The following is a 10,510-nucleotide window of genomic DNA, read 5'->3' as shown; positions in this document are numbered from 1 at the left end:
GGGCGGGTTTACGATCCCAAGTGAAGGCTGCGTCTGAAGAGGAGGCGGCCTGGAAATCGGTTGACAATACCGAGGATGAGGAGTGTGTCACGAGTCCTCCCAAAGTCTCCCAAAATCCAGTCAACCACCAACCAAGTCTGTCACCTCTGGCGCTACAGCTGGTGAAGGAATGATTTCGCTGATCGCGCAGATTCCTGGATGCTCAGGAGCAGAGAGGATCGATATCTGCGAGAGCTACAAGGTCTTCGTGAGTCCATCTTGCAGTCAATTCGTCCTGCTGAGGCCTCGATGGATGGGAGAGCATCCGAATGGAGCTACCAACACCAGCACCTAAGGTATCCACAAGACACCGACCCATTTATGACCAAGACTCCCCAAAGGTACAGCACAGAGAGCCAATGCAGTGGGCTGATCCGAAGATGCCGAGCTTCCAGCAGGGGAAGACATTGAGAATTATCTTCGGAGGTTCGGCGTCTGGCCAGGACCTGGAGGTGGCCTGAGGAGGAGTGGAGCTATCGTCTGGTTCCATTGCTGACCGGGCAGGCACTGGAGGCGTACCTGGCAATGGATGAGGAGCAGGCGGAGGTCTACGCTGACCTGAGGGATGCACTGTTGGAAAAATTCAACATTTCTCCAGAGACCTACCGTCAGCGCTTCCGATCATCTGTGGTTCCAGCTGGAGAGTCACCAACAGAGACTTACCACCGGCTAAAGAATCTGTACAAGCGTTGGGTACGACCGGAGGAGCACTCAAAAGAGGAGATCGGTGAGGCCATCGTCCTGGAGCAGCTTCTTCGGGTGCTTCCCTTCGATGCACGCACCTGGGTGAGAGAGCATGAGCCAAGGTCAGGACTGGCGGCAGCAAGGTTGGCTCAGCAGTACCTGAATGCTCATGGCGGTCCTCGTACTCAACCATCTAAAGGTACTGTGCGTGGTGCTTCTCATAGCTTGGGGAGTGTAAGGGGTCTGACAATATCTGACAATACACAAGGTCCAAAGTCAACGACCAAAGACTTGCTTTGCTTTTACTGCCAGCAGCCGGGCCACAAAGCAGCTGTATGTCCTGCTCGCAAAGCAAAACTTACAGGGTTTTGTTATGTGCCCAGAGAGGGGACTGTGATTTTGGCTCTAAGGGGGAGAGTCAGAATGTATTAGCTGTGACTGTTAATGGACATGACCTGAAAGCACTTTTAGACACTGGAAGTTCTCTGTCAATGTTAAAAGCATGCTTTGTAAATAATGTCAATTATGTGAACACTACCTCTGTTCAGTGTGTGCATGGGGATGTAAAGCAGTACCCCCAAGCTGAGATAATGGTAGAGGTACAAGAACAAATGTACTTGCTTAATGTTGCCATAGTCGACAATTTACCAGCTGATATGATTCTTGGTAGAGACTTACCAGTGCTTTATGAACTCTTGCAACCCACCAGCAAGGACTCTGAATGTTCTGTTGCCACAACCAGTGTTGATTTGTCATGTCCTGCTCTCACTAGAGCTCAAGCCAGGGCCGGTCTACAGCCATTGCCAGACTTGGATAGTAGTCTGTTGCAGGGTGGGACTAAAGGGCCTAAAAAGTCACGCCGCCAAAGGCGACTTGAGAAGTACCTGGGAGCCCCAGCTTCTGACCCCTCAGTGGAGGGTCTCGAAGTTAATGGCTGGAAGGTCCCAGGGAACATAGCACAACTTCAAAGGAATGATGAAACTTTGAAATCCTTGTTTATCAAAGCTGAGTGTGCCAAACCATCAAACCTGTGCAATGAAGAATATGTGCTATTGAATTCTGTGTTATATATGCGAAATAATGATATGACCCGTTTGATTGTACCATGTTGTTGTCGTCCTCTTGTTCTGCATCTTGCACACACTGTTCCATGGGCAGGTCACCTTGGCCAACAGAAAACATATGCACGCATTAGCTCACGTTTTTACTGGCCCACACTATACACGGATGTACAAACACACTGCAACACATGTGCCATCTGCCAAAAGACAAGTGCTGTGTCCCAGCGGGGCAGAGCACCTCTGCAACCTCTCCCGGTTATCTCTGCACCTTTTAGGCGAATCGCCATGGACATTGTGGGGCCAATGGAAAGAGCAGTGCTGGACATCGCTACATTTTGGTAGTGGCGACTACGCCACAAGGTATCCTGAGGCCTTCCCACTCCGTTCAATTACCACTCCTAAGATCATCCATGCCCTGGTTCAACTTTTCTCCAGAGTCGGCATACCGAGGAGATACTCACAGACCAGGGAACAAACTTTACATCGCGGCTGATGGGGCAGCTGAACAAGCAGTTGGGCATTACAGCCATCCGAACAACTCCCTACCACCCTCAGACGGACGGCCTGGTGGAGAGATTTAACCAAGCGCTCAAGAACATGCTACGGAAGTTTGTGGCAGACACAGGAAAAGACTGGGACAAGTGGTTACCATTTGTTCTCTTTGCGTACCGAGAGGTACCCCAAGCATCAACAGGATTCTCACCTTTCGAGCTTCTCTATGGATGGCAGGTACAAGGACCCCTGGACTTGCTAAGGAAAGGCTGGGAGGAGCAACCTGCATGCTCCAAGACGGCGGAGAAGGGCATTGTGCAGTATGTGCTAGAAATGCGAGACCGTCTGGGCGATACAGAGAACAAGCCAAAGAGAACTTGCAAGAGAAGCAGAAAACACAGAAAATGTGGTATGACCAGCACGCCAGACTGCGGCAGTTTCAACCAGGACAGAAGGTATTACTCCTGTTACCCACTTCAACGAGCAAACTACTAGCTAAATGGCAGGGGCCATACACCGTGGTCCGCAAGATGGGGCCAGTCACATATGAAATTCATCATCCTGACAAGGGCAAGACCAGGCAGACCTACCACGTGAACCTGCTAAAGGAGTGGAAAGAGCCACCTGGTAAGGGACAGGAAACATCGCTTCTTGTGAGGAAGGTGGAGGTAGATGAGGAAGAGGATTCAGAGGATGTAAAGAGACAGCCGTCTGTGGTGAGTCTGACTCACCTAGAAGACTCCACAAGGAAAGAGCTGCAGCACCTTCTGAACCAGTTTCCCGCTTTGTTCTGTCAGAGGCCTGGACGGGACGGAGCTGACCCAGCACACCATCCACCTTTCTGACCTGACACCATCACGCCAACGTCCTTACCGGGTGCCTGAGAGGCTGGTGGAACCCTTGAAAGAGGAGATCAAGCTGATGAGGGAGCTAGGAGTGATCGAACCTTCAATGAGCGAATGGTGCAGTCCAATGGTGATTGTCCCCAAGAAGGATGGATCCCTGCGTGTCTGCATCGACTTCCCGCAAACTCAACGCCCAGTCTAAATTTGGCGCATACCCCATGCCAAGAGTGGACGATCTGCTGGAGAAAATTGGAAAGGCAAAATACATCACTACGTTAGACCTGTGTAAGGGGGTACTGGCAGGTTCCTCTTAGTCCTCAGTCCAGACCATACACGGCATTCCGGACACCTCTAGGTTTGTTCCAGTTTACAGTCCTACCGTTTGGTCTTCATGGAGCACCAGCCACTTTCCAGAGGCTGATGGACCGAGTACTTCTAGGCTGTGAAGACTGGTCTGCAGCATACCTGGATGATGTGGTAATACACAGCAACTCTTGGGAAGAGCATCTTCACCACCTCCAACAAACCCTAAAGAAGATAGAGGAAGCCGGACTAACATTGAATGTTGCTAAATGTGAGTGGGCAAAGCAAGAGGCAAATTACCTGGGGTATCACCTTGGCAATGGGCAACTGAGACCCCAAATAGGTAAGGTGGAGGCAATCCGAAGGAGCCCACAACCAAGGACCAAGAAGGAAGTGAGGTCCTTCCTAGGACTGGTGGGCTGGTACAGGAGATTTGTACCACACTTTGCCTCCATCGCGGCTCCTCTGACCGGCCTGCTGTCCAAAACAGTGACAAACCCTGTTCCCTGGACTGATGAATGTGAGGCAGCTTTTAATAACTTAAAAGAAAAACTATGCTCCAACCCAGTTCTCCAGAGTCCGAACTTCACACAAAGGTTCCTGGTACAGGTAGATGCATCAGCAACAGGGATTGGTGCAGTCCTTGCCCAGGGAAGTGCAGGAGAAAAGAGACCGGTTGTCTATCTCAGCCGCAAGTTACTCCCCAGAGAGGCAAGATATTCGGCAGTTGAGAAGGAAGGTCTCGCCATCAAGTGGTCCCTGGACAGCTTACGCTATTATCTCCTTGGTCGAGAGTTTGACCTAGAGACTGACCATTGAGCCCTAACCTGGATCCAGTCTATGAAGGACCACAATGCCAGAGTTACACGGTGGTACCTTGCCCTGCAGCCATACCGGTTCAAGATACGGCACAGACCGGGAAGACTCAATATAGTAGCCGACTATCTGTCCAGGTTTCCGGCCAGTACGCGGCTGGGAGAGGGGGAAGGTGATGTGACAAAGTCACAGTAGCTGCCACCGCTGGGGAAGCAGCATTAAATTACACTCGCACATACACCCGCACACACTCCGGTTTACCTCATTCACTCATTGCATCCTCCCCTCTGTTGCCGCTATCAGTGTAGCGGGTGCACACGCGAAAATGATAGCACACGGACATTTCCCCATTTCCGCACTTTTCCGTTATTTATACTAATCATTACATACATTTTACATAGCGCTTGTCCTGTTTGTTTTTGTTATGTCTGTCTGTGTGGGCGTAGTCAGTCTTCCGGAGAAAGCTAAGCGGTGGCAAAGCCGGCGCTGCGGCGACCAATTATAATGTCACAGCCTTCCCGCTGTGCGCGCGCAGCCGGAAGCTGGCGAAACCATTATCAATGTATGTTTAGGTGTTTATGTGTGTATTTACGTGTGGCAATAATACAATGAATGTATTAAGTGTAACGGATTGTATGTTGATTTGTATTTAAAGTTGTTGGAAATTAAGGATGAATAGTAAGTACCAAATAGAGGTGGTATTTTTATCCTGTAAATGTTAGATGTACCTGCAAATGGTAGGATCCAAAAAGGGGGTGGAGTTTGGCCTATTTAAGCCGAGGCCAAACTTCATGTGGGACTTGTTCACCAAGTCGATTTGTAGAGTGCTACTGCGATTGCCTCACGCAATTTAAACCTTAATGTATATTGTGGATACCTGGTTGATCTTTGTAGTGTTTTCGGTTTATTTTTCCCTTTTATTTTCTTTGGTACTTTTGGATTGTTTGTCGTTGGTTTTTGGTGTGCACCTGTATATAGCCTTCACTGTCGACACTGCTGCACTGTAAATAAAAACTGCACTTTGCACTGAAGTGCTGTTGCGAGTCAGCCATCATTTTTACATCCTTTCACGAATTTGCGTCCCTCCCCGAGCTGGTGGGCTCGGAAACATCACACTGAGCTGAAATATAGAGCTGAGTATCATCAGCATAGCAGTGAAAGCTAACACCATGACTCCTGATAATATCTCCCAGAGGTAACATGTAAAGGTTGAAAAGTAACGGTCCTAGCACTGAGCCTTGAGGAACTCCATATTTCACTTTTGATCGATATGATACCTCCTCATTTAATGCCACAAACTGATAGCGGTCAGATAGATATGATGTAAACCATGCTAAGGCGCTTCCTCTAATGCCAACATAGTTTTCTAGTCTATCCAAGAGAATGTTGTGATCGATAGTATCGAATGCTGCGCTAAGATCTAATAGCACTAATAACGAGATAAAACCACGATCAGATGATAGAAGCAGGTCATTAGTAACTCTAATGAGAGCAGTCACAGTACTATGGTACGGTCTAAAACCTGATTGGAAATCCTCACAGACACCATTTTTTTCTAAAAGGAATACAGTTGTGAGGATACTACCTTTCTAGTATCTTTGACAGAAAAGGAGATTAGAGATTGGTCTGTAATTTACTAAGTCTTTGGGATCAAGATGTGGTTTCTTAATGATAGGTTTAACTACAGCCAGTTTAAAGGTTTTGGGAACATATCCTAATGACAATGATGAATTAATAATGTTCAAAATAGGATCTATGACTTCTGGAAGCAGATCTTTTAATAGTTTAGATGGAATAGGGTCTAACATACATGTTGCTGGTTTAGATGATTTAACAAGTTTGTACAAGTCTTCTTCTCCTATAATAGAGAAAGAGTGTAATTTTTCCTTAGGGGATCTAAAGCTCATTATCTGATGTGAAACTGTAGTTGACGGCTGTATAGTTACAATTTTATCTCTGATGGTATCAATCTTAGAAGTAAAGAAATTCATGAACTCATTGCAGCTATACTCTTGGGGCATATTAGCACCTGCTGATGCTTTATTTTTTGTTAATTTAGTCACTGTACTGAATAAATACCGGGGGTTGTGTTTGTTTTCTTCTAAAATTAAAATAAATTTTTTTTATTAAGGCAGAATCAGTGTAAACAGTATTCTCATATCATCTAGGACTAGGTATAAGGTGTTGTTGCATGCAAACTCTCGAAATGAAACAAATAAATAAATAATAATAAAAAAGCTACGGAGATTTTAAATATCTATTTCCTTATAGGGGTGCCGGGAACTTTTGAAAGGCTTTCCAAGGGTGCCTCAAACAAGAAAAGGTTGGGAACCACTGATCTAAGGTGTCCTTCAGACTTTTAGACGGTGATAAAGCCGGTAAAAAGCTGGTAAACATCCTTGTGGCTGATATGGTAGAGAAGTATGGGTAAGTTAGCAATAAAATCAAACACTACACTGTAAAAAAAATCCGTAAAAATACAGTTAAAACGTCTGTTTTCATTTGAAGGAATTTTCCGTATTTTAAGTTTACAGGTGTTTTCCGTAATTTTTAATGACGCGTTGCATTGTGGGTGCAAGATCCAAATCAAATCAAATCAAAAATCAAATTCAAATTTTATTTGTCACATACACATACATACATGGTACGACATGCAGTGAAATGTTCTTTACAACCGTCCAGCATCAAAATAGAGAACAGAATTTAAATATATATAAATATAAAATATAAAAAATATGTATAAAAATATGTATAAAAAAGAAGTGTGCAAAGTATAAAAAATAAAGTGTAAATAAAGTGTAGAATATAAAATATAAAGTGTAAAATGTAAAAGTGGCTGTGCGAATGTCCAAAGTAAGTGGCGAGTATCTGGGAAAGAGGGGTGAACATGGGAATCCCGGTAATTAGGTGCTGGGTGTTCTCTGGTTCAGACTCCGAATGGCCTGCGGGAAGAAGCTCCTCCTCATTCTCTCTGTGTTTGCCTTCAGGGAGCAGCGCTTTCCTGAGCAGCAGAGAAAAAGAGTCCATTGTTGGGATGGCTGAGGTCTTCCACGATCTTCCTGGCCCTGGTACAGCACCGCTTGTTGTAGATGTGCTGCAGCACAGGGAGCTCAGTGCGGATGGTGCGCTCAGCTGACCGCACCACCTTCTGAAGGGCTCGCCTGTCCTGCATGGCGCTGTTTCCAAACCAGGAGGTGATGTTTCCGTCAGGACACTCTCGATGGTGCAGGTGTAAAAGTTCCTGAGCACCTGAGATGGGAGTCTGAAGTCCCTTAAGCGCCTCAGATGGTATAGGCGCTGCGGGTCTTCTTCACCAGGGTGTCGATGTGACAGGACCAAGACAGGTCCTGCGTGATGTTAACACCCAGGTACCGGAAACTGTCCACTCTCTCCACTGGGGTCCCGTCGATCTTGATGGGATGGTAAGAGCGCACCTGCTTCGTGCTGAAGTCCACTATTAACTCCTTTGTTTTGCTGATGTTCAGGAGCAGATTGTTCTCCTGACACCATCTCTCAGGTTGTTGATCTCCTGAAGGTAGGCCATCTCATCGTTGTTGGAGATCAGGCCCACCACGACAGTGTCGTCAGCAAATTTAATGATGGTGGTGGAGTTTGTAGTGGCCACACAGTCATGTGTGTACAGCGAGTACAGCAGGGGGCTCAGAACACAACCCTGAGGGCTCCAGTGCTGAGAGTGAGGGAGGATGAGGTGTGTTTTCCCATCCGTGCGGCTTGTGGTCTGTCGGTCAGGAAGTTGGTGATCCAGTGACGCAGGGATGGGCTGAGTCCCAGGACCTCCAACCGAGGTGGCGTGGAGGAACTATGGTGTTGAGCAGCTGAACTATAGTCCACGAACAGCATTTTCACATAGTTCCCTTTCCTAAAATCCAGGTGGCTTGTGGTTGTGTGGAGGAGGTGTGTGATGGCATCCTCCGTGGGCCGGTTTTGGCGGTAAGCAAACTGAAGTGGGTCCAGTGTGTCCGGTAGTGATGCGGTGATGAAGTCTCTGACGAGTCTCTCGAAGCACTTCATCACTACAGACGTCAGAGCTACAGGGCGGTAATCATTTAGGCAAGATGGTTGAGGTTTCTTCGGCACAGGAACAATGATGGACTCTTTGAAACATGAGGGACTATAGACTGTTTCAGGGAGAGATTAAATATCTCAGTGAACACCGGTGCTAGCTGGTCAGCACAGGCTCTCAGAACCCGACCTGTGATGCCGTCAGGTCCTGCTGCCTTCCTGGTGTTCACTCTCTCCTGAATGCCCTCCTCCCACGTCGTGCTCCGAAATGGTGAACGCGATTTCCTCTCCGGCTCTCTCGGCATGCGTGCTGTTCATCATGCGCTAAGCGGTGCTAAGCGTGATTAGCGTGATTAGCTGCAGCCTCGAAACGGGCATAAAAGGAGTTTAGCTCGTCTGCCAGAGAAGCATCCGCGCTCTCCACTCTGGAGGTTGGCGTTTTATAGTCAGTGATGTTTCTCAGTCCCTGCCAAAGGCTCCTAGAGTCACTGTGTTGAAACTGTGACTCAAGTTTCCTCCCGTAGCACCTCTTTGCCTCCTTCACGCTCTGCGCCGCGCCGCATCGACGCAGCCTTGTATTCAGACATATCCCGGTGACTATCCCGTGTTATAGGCTGCGGAGCGGGATCTCAGAGAGTCGCGGATAGTTTTGTCTACCCACGGCTTCTGGTTGGGAAACGTCCTGATGACGGTTTTCTCTACCGTGTCATCCGCAGATTGACAAGCTGCGTGAAATCCACACACGTTTCACAGAAGACCTCCTTAAGTTACCACAGCCTAGTGTGAATCAATATTTTTCTTCACACCTGTGTAAAGAAAGGCCTTCACAGATTAGAGCGGCAGAAAAACCTTTTACCTTTGCTCTGTCAGGGAAAATTGGACAGCTTCTCAGCAGATTGACGAGCTGCGTGAAAACCACACACGTGTCAAGGCAGACTTCCTTGAGTTCCTGCTTTAACCTACTCAGAGTTAAAAGCCTTCGTAGCGTGAAAAACCTTTAATCAGGTGGCCATTTCTTTACAGAAACTACTGGAACTTGTGCTGTGCTCTGTTTCTGCTCGGTTTCGAATCTTTTGCGTGTAAGGCGAACGTGATGACCACTACATTACACAAACTCCTGGAGCTTTACTTGTGCTCTGTCAGGGAAAATTGCAGACCATGATATCAGGTTGACACGCTGCATGAAATCCACACGCGTTTCACAGAAGACCTCCTTAAGTTCACAGCAGGAGCTCCAGAAGTGCTTTTTGAGAATCCACAGTGGTCATTTTTTTTGTGCTTTGTTGAAAATTACTTGGATATTAGCACAGACTCTGCTGGCCTGGCAGTTACCACAACCTAGAGTGACAAAATATTTTTCTTCACACCTAAGTAAAGAAAGGCCTTCACAGATTAGAGCGGCAGAAAAAACTTTTACCTTTGCTCTGTCAGGGAAAATTGGACAGCTTCACAGCAGATTGACAAGCTGCATGAAATCCAGACACGTGTCAAGGCAGACTTCCTTGAGTTCCTGCTCTAACTTACTTGGAGGTAAAAGCCTTCGTAGAGTGACAAACCTTTAATCAGGTGGCCATTTCTTTACAGAAACTACTGGAGCTTGTGCTGTGCTCTGTCAGGGAAAATTGGACAGCTTCACAGCAGATTGACAAGTTGCGTGAAATCCAGACACGTGTCAAGGCAGACTTCCTTGAGTTCCTGCTCTAACCTACTTGGCGGTAAAAGCCCCTGTAGAGTGAAAAACCTTTTAGATAAAAAGGGGGCCATTTCTTTACAGATAGCAATAAAGCCTGTGCCTGTTACCACCCGGTTTCGACCTGGGTCTTTTTGCGTGTGATGCGAATGTGATAACCACTACACTACGGAAACTGTTTGTTGTTTGTCTACCATGATTCACCTGGAACATCGCAAAGACTTTAGAAAATCTCGCAAAACAAGAAGCACTGTTTCTGCTCGGTTTCGAACCGAGGACCTTTCGCGTGTAAGTCAAACATGATGACCACTACACTACACAAACTCCTGGAAACTTGTGCTCTGTCAGGGAAAATTGCAGACCATGATATCAGGTTGACACGCTGCGTGAAATCCACACGCGTTTCACAGAAGACCTCCTTAAGTTCACAGCAGGAGCTCCAGAAGTGCTTTTTAAGATTCCACAGTGATCCTTTCTCTTGTGCTTTGTTGAAAATTACTTGGACATTAGCACAGACTCTGCTGGCCTGGCAGTTACCACAGCCTAGAGTGACTAAA

General features: G+C 47.1%; 1 non-coding gene across 1 annotated transcript; it reads right to left on the bottom strand.

The window, feature by feature from the left end:
* Positions 1-10,204: 10,204 nt before the first annotated feature.
* On the bottom strand, positions 10,205-10,277 carry trnav-uac. The gene has a single exon. It is a non-coding gene; the product is annotated as a tRNA-Val (tRNA).
* Between the last annotated feature and the right edge of the window lie 233 nt (positions 10,278-10,510).

The sequence above is a fragment of the Puntigrus tetrazona genome, chromosome 4 (assembly GCF_018831695.1).
Source record: "Puntigrus tetrazona isolate hp1 chromosome 4, ASM1883169v1, whole genome shotgun sequence".
NCBI classification, from domain to species: Eukaryota; Metazoa; Chordata; class Actinopteri; order Cypriniformes; family Cyprinidae; genus Puntigrus; species Puntigrus tetrazona.
The sequence above is the reverse complement of the archived record's forward strand: the minus strand, read 5'-3'. Positions and strand labels throughout refer to the sequence as shown.